Source organism: Hyla sarda, chromosome 3, assembly GCF_029499605.1.
Source record: "Hyla sarda isolate aHylSar1 chromosome 3, aHylSar1.hap1, whole genome shotgun sequence".
Lineage (NCBI taxonomy): Eukaryota > Metazoa > Chordata > Amphibia > Anura > Hylidae > Hyla > Hyla sarda.
In genome coordinates, this window is record NC_079191.1 from 241,602,227 (window position 1) to 241,616,335 (window position 14,109).

The window sequence follows — 14,109 nt, forward strand, 5'->3', positions numbered from 1 at the left end:
TCAGTTTGCGGGTCGTAAATTACACTAGCCTAAGAGGGGAAACAACAAAATAAAATGGTTATTTATCCTGCAGGAAAAGACCCACAATGTGGCGTAGTCATTTAAAGCAATGTGTGACTTTTGAGATCAATGGATACCGGTGGCTCTGGAGAGAAGAGAGCCTATGTGAATGGGATTATTGGCTCAGCATGCCCTAATAGGGAATTGTCTGTACTAGACAATCCTGTTATGTAATAACTATTCTATACTATAATATATATGCACTGAAATGAAATAAGCACCCTTATGTTCCGCGAGTATTTAGACCAAGTTCTTTCATTTGCTTTCCAGAAACTTGGCAAGCAGTAACCCTATATAAAATATCAATGAGATCTATTGCCAGCTTGTGCACACATGAAAAGAGACTTTTAAGAGGCTGTGGACTATTTCTTACATAAAGGGAATTATTATGAGCCTCTACATGGCCTCTAAATGTATCTACAATTAGAATACAGTAATAGAATAAATTAATAAAAAAGAGAATATGTAAGTATTTGTAGACCTACAGTAGGCTCATTCACTTTAATGGCCTGAACATACACAGGTAGTGGCTACATTTGGGCCTCTTCCTTAAAAAAAAATTGTTTTTTAATGGGAATTAAAAAGCGCAGCACACTATGCTAAATATCCTAGTACTTGAAGAAGTGGCCCAAACATAACCACTAGCTGATTAAGTTTAGACCATTAAAGTAAACAGACCCGCTGCAGAGCGCTATGAAATATGTCGGCATTCCTTATTTGACGGGATGTCTGATCTGTTAGAGATTCCAGGGTCCATTCCACCTACTTCAGTCATCCAACTCGAGAACAGCTCAGTGGGGTATATTTAAAGGAAACAGAAGTGGAATTTAAATGTGTTATCCAGGACAGGAAAAACAGCACCACACCTGTCCTTAGGTTGTGTCTGGCATTGCAGCTCTGTTCCATTAAAGGGGTAGGCCGTTGACAGACATCTTATACCCTATCCACAGAAGACAAGATGTTTGATCGCGAGGGTCCCATTGTGTTCAGGGCTTGGGAGGCCGTGGTTGTGACGTCATGCAACACCGCCTCGTGATGTCACACCACGCCCCCTCCATTCATTTCTATAGGAGGGGACGTGATGGACAAATTGTAATAGTACACACAACCCGAGGACAGGTGTGTTGCTGTTTTTCTACTCCTGAATAACCCCTTTAGACTTATTCTTAATTTCCAAGCTTTCTGGACAAAATGAATGATTCCTGGAAAAATCACAGTATTATGGCATGGGTCTAAGCCAGCTGCCCAAGAGATCAGGCGGCATAGATACATAGTGATAGCATAGAAATGCATAGAAGCTGCAGAAACAAAGACCTACAGACAACAAACAGTGTGGAGTCTAATTCTACAGTCATACATCTTTTCCCCACTTTAGGCTGGGTTCACATAGTGTATAATGAACATATAAAGATAGCAGTAAAATAGATGTAAAAAAGCATAATTCCAATTCTGGACTTTTCATAGACTTTAATAGTATACATTACTAGATTTTAAAAAAAACTGCAGCTTTTGATACCTATCTTTCTGGCGTTTTTTGTTTTCATTTTACACTGTGTGAACCTAGCCTTATGCTAACATACTGTCCATTCAGAAGATCATCAAAAGGTAGGGGTCAGGTACAAGACATATGACTGTAGGGTTCCCAATTCATTTTGCTGTATGCAATAATGTAGTCAACGCCAATATAGTGTAAGCAAAACAAACTTATATCTTACAATCCACCGAAATATTGACGACTAAACTACTGCAGATCTGGGTCTGGGGCCCATTCTCACAACGGAATATCCATCTGGGGAAGTTTTGGGTGGGCATTCTGTGTACAACAAGTGCCGCCTAAATCAATCAGCATTAGGACAGGGTGGACATGTCCCCATTGATTTTCTGGAAATCATGCAATGTTCATGGTGCAGCAAAATCCCATTGAAAAGAATGTGAGGCTGCTGCACCAGGATTTCAACGTGTGAACGGGCCTTTAGATTTACCAGTTCTGACTCAGGTTCAGTATTGTAAACATGTGACCAACCATGTGACCAATGGACAGCACTCATTCATAAGCTTTCAATTCTCTGCTGACAGCTATCTACTTTTCGATGGTGCCTTGCTTCTAAGCCATCTATTTCACTTCTAAATGTACTGGATGGAAAAAGAAACCATTGATCTTTTTTCCAGTAAGTATACTTATTAGTATCCATTAAATGTATTTTATAGTGTAAGGCTTTTTTCAGAAAATCAGCCTACATCATTAAAATCTAAAACTGGGATAGTATGCTATTTGTATTAGTGCTGCTGGTGCAAAGCATACATATGCTTCTACATATACAGTATTTAGCAGTCAGAAAGAAACATACTTCTACTACAGGAAGAAACATAATAGCAGACAGTCTTATCACATGCCATCATAATTTCTGAGAAAAGCTGTACAATAGAATTAGAAGCCACATATCCAAAATTGTTCAAGTGTGTGACCAAGCGTGACGAAGTACACAGGGTCAGGATCCATGGATTAAGTGAAATTGGAAGCTGCATTCCAATGCTGGCAACTATAATCATCATCACTAAATTTCCCAAAGTAAAATGTGTGAACATGGCCTAAAACATCATATAGTGTACTGAAAGGGAAAAAAATAACAATATTGACACTAATAGGGCTGTATCTGCCTGTAGCTAGGCTATCTATGCTAGAAATAAAGGGACAGGAGAGATGTGTTATTATTATTTGTGCTCAGGCTCCATACATGTACTAGTGACAGGAAAGATTGCCTATATACCGATACAAGATCTTACCCTAGCATAGCGGTCTGAGTTGTGCCATAACTGCACAATGAGGGCACGCCTATAGAGGACATGCCCTATAGTGAAGGAATAAAATAGGGGAGGGTTGGGAGGGTTCCACAAACGACACGTGCTCCGCCTCTGTAGGAGAGGGGAGAGTTATATACACACGCCCCCACCTGTTCCCAATAAGCCCCACCTGGAAGTGCAGGGAGCGATAATTACTTCCGCCCCTCGCACAAATGCAGCCCTGCGGGCTTTATACTTGTAGGATGTAAAAGTAAAATTGACCTAAAACGAGCAATGTCATAATCAAAAAAGTTTAATATGTTGTACATATTGGCAAAACATTAACCTTTATAGTATACTTTTTAAAAACAATTATCTCATTCTTATAGAAATCATGACTTATAAAAAAAGACCACTAGGGGTCCCCATACCATCTAAAACATAATCCTGTCAGGCTGAAGCATCATCTTTGTCCCAAACGAAGCACAGGCTGGGACAGACAAAGTCTGGACGTGTGATATGAAAAAGTGAGGACATGTGATATGACAAGTGCGCTTTAAGGAGCCTACTTGTCCTTAATCCAATCAGTGCTCCAATACTATACTAATAGGGTGCTGGTTAACAAAGGAGCAATATATATGTAATAATAGGATTCATTTATCATGCAAAAAAAATCATGACGTGCTCCATGTACTTTTCTGTTGGATTCATCTGATATCCACCAATCTGCCCCAATATAAAAATCAAAGACATACTGAGGTACAGTAGGGAAACATTCAATTCTTTTCAATTGTTTTGTGGGCTATATTATGGCTTTGTATGACCAGGAAATTATAGTGTGACGACAATGTACCATCAGCTGCCCTCTGTCATTTCAGTAACCCTTTTATAAAAGTCCTGAAATCATAAATGCTCATGTTTCAAGTGAGGACTTCCACCATAAAAATAAGGCTATAACTTAGTGAATCAGGAAGAAAACTGATGGTGAGCTATCATTTTGTCAGTACATTCAATCAATTGGTGTGGCAACTAATATGGGTGCATTTGTCACCGGTTGTCACTTTCTAAACTGTCCATGATAACAGACAAATGAAGCGGACTTGTCTTAAAATTTTAAGGAACACAATATATTTTCATCTGTATTTATAGCAGACCTCAAAAATATAAGCAATATGGCCGCAAATTTGTTTTAGTAAGGCAATAGGATCGGCCATTATCAACCACGCCAAATGCAACTTTTATTCAGACATGTATTTAACACATTCTTTAAGTGTCTCTTTAAGAAGTGGCAAGTCCAGGTGTTGGCGGCAATTATTGGGGGGGGGGGGGGGGAAATCTCGAGCGCTAGTGGCTCTACTGTACAATAAATCTAACACATTTAGGGTATGTTTTGCTGTAAACGGCAAAAAGTAATCCGCCAAGAAAAAGAATTGTTCAACTAATACTCACTTCTATTGTTGTTCACATTCCTTTTCACTCCTGTTGTGCTATTTAAACAAAACTGACTTGAAAGACGTTATGTAGGTCCCTACTGAAAAGAGCAGCAAGGTATATCCACTAGCACAAAAGTGCTTGGCTGGCAGCAGAAGTTCATTAATGGTAGTCTAGAAAAAAGTGATGTTTACTATCTAATTCCTCAGCGTGCAAAGTAAATGACCTTTGTAATTAAATGCTTCTGTATCCAGAAGGCCTAAACAATTCTCCAAGCATATCCACATGCTATGCTTTATTCCCTCTGCACATACATTTACACAGATCGGCAGTCTAACCGTGAAAATTACATGTGGCATTAAGAGTTCACATTCCCATTATCAAGAAGAAACAAGCTGTACCCAACCTAGCACAACACTTTTGGATTCTAAATGTTTCATGGAGACAAGTTTCTGAATTTTTTGTAAGGTTATGCTCAAATAGGCTCAGTTCAGGCTTCCATCACAGATTCTGTTTCCTCAAAAAAACTGTATTTTGGAGATTTTTTAAAGTATCAAAAGAGGTACATGCCCTATGGGTATAAAAGGGTCAGAAACAGAAGAAAACCAATGGGAATAAATAAAAATGTAAAGGGGCAATAAATAACAAAAATAAATTATATCAGTTATTGCAGTGAATAAGCATTAAAAAGCTATAAGGGAAAAAAATTAAAAATAGAAAACGGATAAAGGCAACAAAACTGGAGAAATAGAGAACCATTGCCAAAGACAGTGAATTAACTTCTAAATATTAAAACTGAAAAGTGTCGGCCCTTTAAAAAGTAATGAGAGAGAAATTATGGAATGTGAGAAGGAAAAGGTCAATAACGTATATACTCGAGTATAAGCCGACCCGAGTATAAGCCGAGACCCCTAATTTCAACCCAAAATCCCAGGAAAAGTTATTGACTCGAGTATAAGCCTAGGGTGGGAAATACATCATTCCCCCCAGTCATCATCCAGACCCGTCATTAACATCCTCATCATCATCACCGCCTGTCATCATCCAGACCCTCATCATCATCACCTGTCATCATCCCCTTGTCATCATCCCACACATCCCCCCTTCATCATCCCCTTGTCATCATCCCCACCCCCTTCATCATCCCCTTGTCATCATCCCCTCGTAATCATCCCACACCCCCCTCTTCATCATCCCCTTGTCATCATCCCCACCCCCCTTCATCATCCCACACACCCCCTTCATCATCCTCTTGTCATCATCCCACACCCCCCCTTCATCATCCTCTTCTCATCATCCGCCCTCAGTGGTCTTCAACCTGCGGACCTCCAGAGGTTTCAAAACTACAACTCCCAGCAAGCCCGGGCAGCCATCGTATGCATACGCCCTTCGTCCCCAACAGGTTAAAGGGGTACTCTGGTGGCAAACTTTTTATTTTTTATTTTTTTTAAATCAACTGATGGCAGAAGGTTAAACAGATTTGTAAATTACTTCTATTAATTCTTCCAGTACTTATTAGCAGCTGTATACTACAGGAGAAAATCCCCATAGCAAACATATGCTGCTCTGGACAGTTCCTAAAATGGACAGAGGTGTCAGCAAAGAGCACTGTGGTTTGACAGAAAAGAAATCCAAAAAGAAAAGAATTTCCTCTGTAGTATACAGCAGCTAATAAGTATTTTAAGGATAAATAATTTTTAATAGAAGTAATTTTCAAATCTGTTTAACTTTCTGGCACCAGTTGATTTAAAAAAAAAAAAAAACCTTCCATATTAAAAGTTTAAATCACCCTCCTTTTCCCATTTTCCATAAAAAATGAAAAAATAATAAAAATAAACATATTTGGTATGGCCATAATTGTCCCAACTATTAAATTATTATGTTTTTGATCCTGCACTGTGAATGGCGTAAACGCAAAAAAATTCTGAATGCTAAATTGCTGATTTTTGTCACATCACAACCCAAAAAAAGTTATGAAATGTAACAAAAACTATATTTAAAAAAAGGGGGCAGGGCAATGTATTTTCGGTTTTGGCTTCAGTTTTTGGCCAAGCACAGCCTAAATTTCTGCTTTTCGGCCAAAAATTTCCCTTTTGGTGTATCCCTTCTAGAGACATTCGGGGGGAGACTGAAGGCATTTGGGGGAAGCTTGAAGCATTGTGTGTATGAGAGAGAGAGGCAGTGCCCTTAGCCGAATATTGTTAAGAAACACTGATATACTGTATATTACTTACTAAAGAGATTTCCCAGTTAAATATAAATCTTTGCAGATGATACTAATCTCTGTAAAGCAGTTAACACAATAAAGGACAGTGCACTGTTACAAATAGATCTGGATCGGTTGGAGGCTTGGGCTGAGAAGTGGCAGATGAGGTTATACTGATAAATATAGGTTATGCACATGGTGAGAAAAATTCAGGCTGGGAATATGTACTTAATGGTAAAACACTGGGAACTACTTGTGTGGAAAAAGGCTTAGGAGTTTTAGTTGGCAATACATGTAACTGTATAGTAGGGATCGACCGATTATCGGTATGGCCAATATTATGGGCCGATAATCACGATTTTGGGCATTATCGGTATCGGCAATTACCTTGCCGATAAGCCGATAATGCCCAGTCCCCCGCACCCCCGACCCACCGCACCGCGTCGCACCCCCCACCGTAGTGCTGGGCAGTATACCGGTATGATTTGAAAAAAATAAATTTTCCCCAGCAACCCATCAGTAGACCGCAATCATCGCGGAGCTGCAAATGGTTCCCCTAGACTCCAGGGATTACCAGCATTTAACGTTTAAATGCCGTAATTGCTATTGATCACAGCATTTAACCATTACAATTGGAGCCAGCTCCGATGTCCGTCATTACCGGCAGATGTCAGCTGCTAATAGCAGTGGGGATCTGCTGGTTATGACGCAAACCTGACCCATGGGCTTACATCATATTTCCCTCACCCGACCCATGACGTACCGGTACATCATAGGTCGGGAAGGGGCTGAGAGACTAAATGCATTTATCTGTGGCTTCCAAGATGATGGTGGTATCAGAAATTGTTTTGTCTTCAGCATGTTTTTGCTTGATTTATCGCTGGCAGGAAGTTGTGTAGGCCTTTAATTTCAGTGTGGTATTGTTTCCAGCTACCCGGTTACTCCCTTTCTCATATGACAACTCATTAATCTCTGCTTTCTAAGGCAGCTTGGGTAAATCTGGCCTCCAAGTTCAAGTTCCACTTCCTGAGTGATGTCACCACCTCTGACCAGCCCTTATAGCTTATATCAGCATCTCCCTGTTATATACATATACAGTGGTCCCTCAACATACGATGGTAATCCGTTTCAAACGGACCATCGTTTGTTGAAACCATCGTATGTTGAGGGATCCGGGCAATGTAAAGCATAGGACAGTGGTCTACAACCTGCGGACCTCCAGATGTTGCAAAACTACAACACCCAGCCGTTGGCTGTCCGGGCATGCTGGGTGTTGTAGTTTTGCAACATCTGGAGGTCCGCAGGTTGTAGACCACTGTTAGAGAAAGTTGTACTCACCTGTCCCCGCCGCTCTGGACTGTCACCGATCGTCACCGCTGCCCGGGATGTCGCCGTCCATCGCTGATGCAGCGGCCCCGAGGTATCCCCTACGCTCCAGCAATGCCTCTGCTTCCACGGCAACATCGCTCTCCATCGCCGCCATCACGTCACTACGCACGCCGCTCCTATTGGATGACGGGACGGCACGAGCAGCGACGTGATGACGTCGATGGAGAGCGCCGACGATGCAGAGGATCTCGAAGAGGATGCACCGGAGCCCCGAGGACAGGTGAGTGACCATAACCGGAGCTCATGGGGCACCGTAAACGGCTATCCGGTGGCAGCTGAAGCAGTCAGCGCTGCTGGATAGCCGTTTATGCGATGGCCCCGACATAAAAAAGCATCGTATGTTGATGCTGCCTTCAACATGTGATGGCCTCTGAGAGGCCATCTCATGTTGAAATTATCGTATGTCGGGGCCATCGTAAGTCGAGGGGTCACTGTATATAGCTTTATTAGGAAATTTAGGGAAATATGAGGTGTGTTTATATCATGCTGCCTTGTACTTTGCAATGCTGCATGCAGAGGGACAGACAGGGAATGTGTCTGAGTGGAGAGATTGTAGATTGTAGTACTGAGCAACTGCTCAAATAAGAAGCTCAGTGAATGTCTGACATAGCAGCAGACCCATAGAAAAATAAAATAAACATATTTTTGGTGGTTTCAGAACTGGGGCAGACAGAATTTTTATTATTATTTGATGTTGGATTACCCCTTATGGCGTTTAAATGACATATCACAGACATGTCAAAAGATTTGATCAGTTAAAAATGACAGTAATGATTTAAAGTAGATCCATCAACTGGTATTAAGTACAACTACATTCACTTTAATTTGTAAAGTGTCAAAAAAATAGCAATAAGAAAATAAGAAATTACTTTGAAAGTTTTGATGAAGTCTTCACCGGAAAAGGGAATCTCCAGTTGATTTTAGTGTTGAATTCAGATGTCAGCCTCCCACACTGTTGACATGATAGTTCCACCTCTTACAAACCTAAGGGAATAAAGAACAAATGTCAAAATGGAAAACAGTAGAGTAAAAGAAAAGCAGATGGTTAAAAACAGCCGCTACACTACCACAATTGTAATCTGGAGATTACCTGCAGATTTGGATGTACATCAGTTTATAAGTATAAAAAAAAAAAACTTTCTATAAAATGGTGGGTTTTGAAGGGACATCATCTTGAACCATTACATGTAATTAGCTCTAATAATGTTATTCATATAGAACTATAAACCAATTTAAAAGGAATGTTCATGAGGGCTTCCTTATTGGCATAAAAAAATATGAGCAGCAAAAACTTTTAAAAAAAAAAGCCTATTTGTCCAGCTATTATGCTTTCCCCTTCTGCATCCTTAGTGAATTTATTAGTATGCTTCTATAGTGCAGTATACGACTATTAGAGAATGATGTAGAATTTCCTAAATATGCCTTTTTCTTACCTCTTTGTACTACATTTTAGCAGGTTTTTTTTTTTTTTTTGCAACGGTTCTTCACAGTAAAAATTTTTGTAATAAAAATAACCTTTTTTAACCATATTTTGCTAAACTGCAGTAAAATCTCAATTTTTGCCATGAATTTGGGGAAAATCACAGCAAAAACAGAAAAAAGCAGCAAGACCCGATGAGACCCGATGCGAATAGAAGTTATTAAACAGGGGAGTGGGCGGCATGTTCCACTCCCCTGCGATGTACAATGTATTTCATTTTAATTTTTTAATTCCCGGCTGGGTGCCCTGAATGGCCGGTACTGAGAAGCCATTCAGGGCTCCTGGCTGGGTGTTCAAATAGAAGCACTGCGGTGGGGAAAGATATATAGAACCGCTGCGGGGTATATGTCTGGCCCCCCGCAGCACTTCTATATATCTTGCCTCCCACAGCGCATTTCTATAGGTATTGTCCCCCCAAGTGCATATATATATATTCCCCCCCCACAGCACACATACATATATTTTCCCCTGCAGCACATATATATATACTTTCCCACGCTGCGCTATCATAAGCCCCCAGCAGCGCTATGAATGCAAAGTATTCTATTAGCAGCGCATCGGGACAGGAAGCTGCTGAAAGAATACTTGTCTTTCATAGCGCTGTGACGGCATATGTACATGATAATGCTATATGTCTGGGCCCCACAGCGCTTCTATAATCATATGCCTCCGCAGCGCTATGAATGAAAAGTATTTTATCAGCAGCGCATCTGGCCGCATCCGGCCAGCCCGATGCGCTGCTGAAAGAATACTTGTCATTTATAGCGCTGTGGCAGCATCTGTATATAGATGTGCTGCGGGGGTCAGACATATATCCATATGTCTGGCCCCCACAGCGCTTCTATAATCATATGCCTTTGCAGCGCTATGAATGAAGAGTATTCTAACAGCAGCGCATCTGGCCGGCCTGATGCGCTGCTGATAAAATACTTTTCATTCATAGTGATGCAAAGGCATATGATTATAGAAGCACTATGAAAGACAAGTATTCTTTCAGCAGCGCATCGGGCCGGCCGATGTGCTGCTAATAGAGTAGTTTTCATTCATAGCGCTGTCGGGGGCTTATGATTGCGCTGCGGGGCAAAAATATATATGGGCTGCTGGGGGGGGGGAATATGTATATGCGCTGCGGGGGAGGGGAATATGTATATGTGCTGCGGGGGGGGGGGGGGGGGGGGCAAGATATATAGAAGCGCTGCAGGGCCCAGACATATTCCCCCCTAGCGGTTCTATATATCTTTCCCCTCCGCAGTGCTTCTATTTGAAAACCCTGACGGGAGCCCTGAATGGCTACTTTGTACCGGCCATTCAGGGCTCCCGGCAGGAGGGGTGTAGTACTACGAACACTAATGTAACCTCCCCAGCCACCGGCAGACTCCCGAAGCCGGAGAACTACTACTCCCATCATGGAAACAAGTCTATTCCATGATGGGAATAGTAGTAGTCCCTGCTATGGGAGTCTGTAGGCTGAGGTGTTAAAACGGTCGTACATGAGGGATGTTATAACGGGTCTTAACGGATGAATATGCCCATTATTTTGACGGACATTATTAAGCCATTAGCACCCGTTATTTCACATCAATTTTTACACAGAAAACGGATGTTTAATAACGGATGAATACTCATAGTGTGAAAGGAGCCTTAGTAGGAGGGATATAGTAGGTAATCATGTTATCCTTTAGTCCACAGGAAGCCAGAGTTCTCCTGTTGGAACCATTAGGTACTAAAAGATTTGGAGAGTAGACAAGTGATCACATGACCAAGTTAGAGTAATAAAAAAAACATTGATGCAGCTGTAATAGAATAAAACAAATGGCACTATAGTACTAGTGATGGTAAGTAGGCATGATTTGGGCAAAAAAAACACAGAAAACTGAGTGCTTCTTTAAAGGGGAATTCTAAGTTAAATTATCTTATCCCCTATCAATGGGATAGGGAATATGTGTCAGACTGCAGGGAGTTTGACAGTTGGGACCCCCTGGAATCTCCATAAAGGGACCCTGACTCTATTCCTTTGAATATTTGTGCTTGAACTTGTGCATCAACGCTGTGGTTGGCCGGACCCCATTCTGGAGATCCAAAACAATGGCAGGCGCCATTAATTAAAGGGTAGCACAGGCACAAACTCACTTAAAGGGGGCACAAGGGGCCAAGCCATGCATATAAATCAAGGAGGGAGAGGGAGGGGTGACAGACTGGTGAGACATTCCAGACGGCAGCACTGATGTGGCTGGAAAAACGCCTCTTTGACTCTTTATAGAAAATAGATGAATAATCTTCTATGTTTTAACAACACGGACAGCTTCCACAAAGGTATTATTTACTTTATTGTACAAGCAGCTACATAACACTGTCAGCAGCTTGGATCATGTCTGAATGCTGACAGGTTCCCTTTAAATCTGTGCAGACATGGTACTCAATGTCTAAGCACAACTCAAGATGAAGGGGTGAATAAAATAACACTTAGATAGTAGCATGCAAAGGAGCGTAATTCATAAGCACCGTGCTGACCTACACAAAGTCATATTAAATATAATTAGTGCTCAAAGCACAATTATAGGCCTGCACCATTTTCACCGCTGTCCGTGCTACCTGCCTTGCACAAGCAAGGGAATAACTTTATTTATAAGCAATAAGCAAGCATTACCAATAACTTTGTCATTATAACTTTATTTGTCACATTGGCATCTGCCCAGCCTTCTACCGTGTAGTAAGAAGGTATTAAATTACAATGCCTTTCATTAACAGTACATGGCAGTAGAAATCTATCGATGTGTATTCAGTATAATGATGTTTGCAGTGTCTTTTTATTTTCTTTGTCACCTAATGTTTTTTGCCAGAAGGTAGTTGTGTCCTGTAATCCCTTCATTCACATCAGGACAGAGCAGCCTGTTTCTTTTCACAGTTGGCAAAAGATGCAGGACATGTATTCACTTCCTGTTCCTTTCATCAGACATTCGCCATTTCCTACAATAGAATTCCCTCCATTTTTAAGGGGAATTTTCCATGGTTGCAGACACTGCTGCAGCATACTAGGGGTGCCATGTGTCAGGGAAATCATTTGGCAGCCTGTAGCTGAAGGCTGAATGTGCCTAATCTGCAGATTTGCTCTAAATGCTGCCTCACATTTCCTTAGAGGACAGTGTGCTGTTTGTTACAAAGATTCTGTAGCAGCCGATCTAATGGACGAACAGGAGATTTGACAAATCCTGCAGAAAGCAATGCAGAGATTATCACCAGGCCCCCCGCAACCCAGACCACCCCTTACATTCATCTATCACAAATATCACCCTTTTATTAAAATGCAGAAGTTACCCTAAATTAGGGCTGGGTGGTATACCGGTTCATATTGAATACCGAAATTTTTGTGCTGCACGACATGAATTTTAACCCATACCGCAATACCGGTTTGGCCCCTCCTCCTCAGGAATGAATGAATCAGCCCAGCTCTGCGCTGTCCCCACATCGGGGAACTAATCCTATGTGACATGCGAGTGCTGTTCTGCCCCCCAATTAATTATTAGCCCAGCCCAGCACTGTCCCCATCGGGGTACTACTCACATGTCACCCGCAAGCGCTGCCCTCCTCGTTCTGTTTGTTGCGGCCGCCAGCGCTGACACTCTATACCAATTGTCTCCAACCTGCTGACCTCCAGATGTTGTAAAACTACAACTACCAGCATGCCCGGAAAGCCGTTGGCTGTCCGGGCATGCTGGGAGTTGTAGTTTTACAACATCTGGAGGTCCGCAGGTTGGAGACCACTGCTCTATCCCTATGCCCGGGCTGCAAAAAATAAACAAAAAAAACTTTAACTCACCTCCCGTTGGTCCGGTACCGGCCTCACTTGTTTCCTGGGGATGGGAACGTCGGACAGCCGTCAGCCTATCGCCGGCCGCAGCGATGTTCCGCCTCGGCCGATGATAGGCTGAGCCCACTGTCATGTAAGGAGCCAGCTTCATACATGACAGTGGGCTCAGCCTATCACCAGCCGAGGCGGAACATTGCTGGGGCCAGTGATACGCTGACAGCTTCCGTCACCAGCGTAAGGCCGACGTAGGTGCGTTAAAGTTTATTTTGTTTACCTTCTGCAGCCCGGGCATAGGGATACCGCACAGTATAGAGTGCCAGCACCGGCAGCCTCAACAAACAGGATGAGGAGGGCAGCTCTTGCGGGTGACATATGTGAGTAGTACCCCGATGGGGATATGGGCTGATAATTAATATGGGGGGGGGCTAGGAAATACCATTATATACCGTGGAACCGCCAAAAGTTTAAAAAATACTGTGATACACACACAGTACCCTAAATGTACATAAAGGGTTTACATACGCTCCTTATTTATTGCTGCATGGATGGGTGCGCACACAAGAATCACATTTAAGACCTTATATGTACATGGTGTATTATGGATCTCTGGATTAAGATCCAAAATATGAAGCCAGTGGACTGCTATGGGTCCATACTGTACCTTTAGATGACTATGATTTCATATGGAGCGTCAGCACGTTCTATTACTGTATTATGGAAAATACAATCACTTGTGAAAACAACATATGGTGGCACACAGAATTTTAACAATGCTGCAATATTGTACCTTCAGGGCTACAAGCATATGGTTTTCTAGGAAACCATAAATACAACATAGATAACTGAACAGTAGTCTTGTACATGAGAGACGTGTATGGAGCCGATGGAATACCTATAGTCGTCACAGTGATTGTGACCAGGCCCATGGCTAAATGGGGGCCTTCGGCTTTCCCT

General features: G+C 42.0%; 1 protein-coding gene across 2 annotated transcripts in view; it reads right to left on the bottom strand.

Annotated features, from left to right (window-relative positions):
* Positions 1-14,109, bottom strand: part of FYN (FYN proto-oncogene, Src family tyrosine kinase) — a 186,381-nt gene that overhangs the window by 110,140 nt on the left and 62,132 nt on the right. For both annotated transcript variants that reach the window (XM_056566341.1, XM_056566340.1), the window contains exon 2: positions 8,737-8,851. The gene's annotated coding sequence lies outside the window, so the exon portion shown is untranslated. The remainder of the gene's footprint in view (positions 1-8,736; positions 8,852-14,109) is intronic.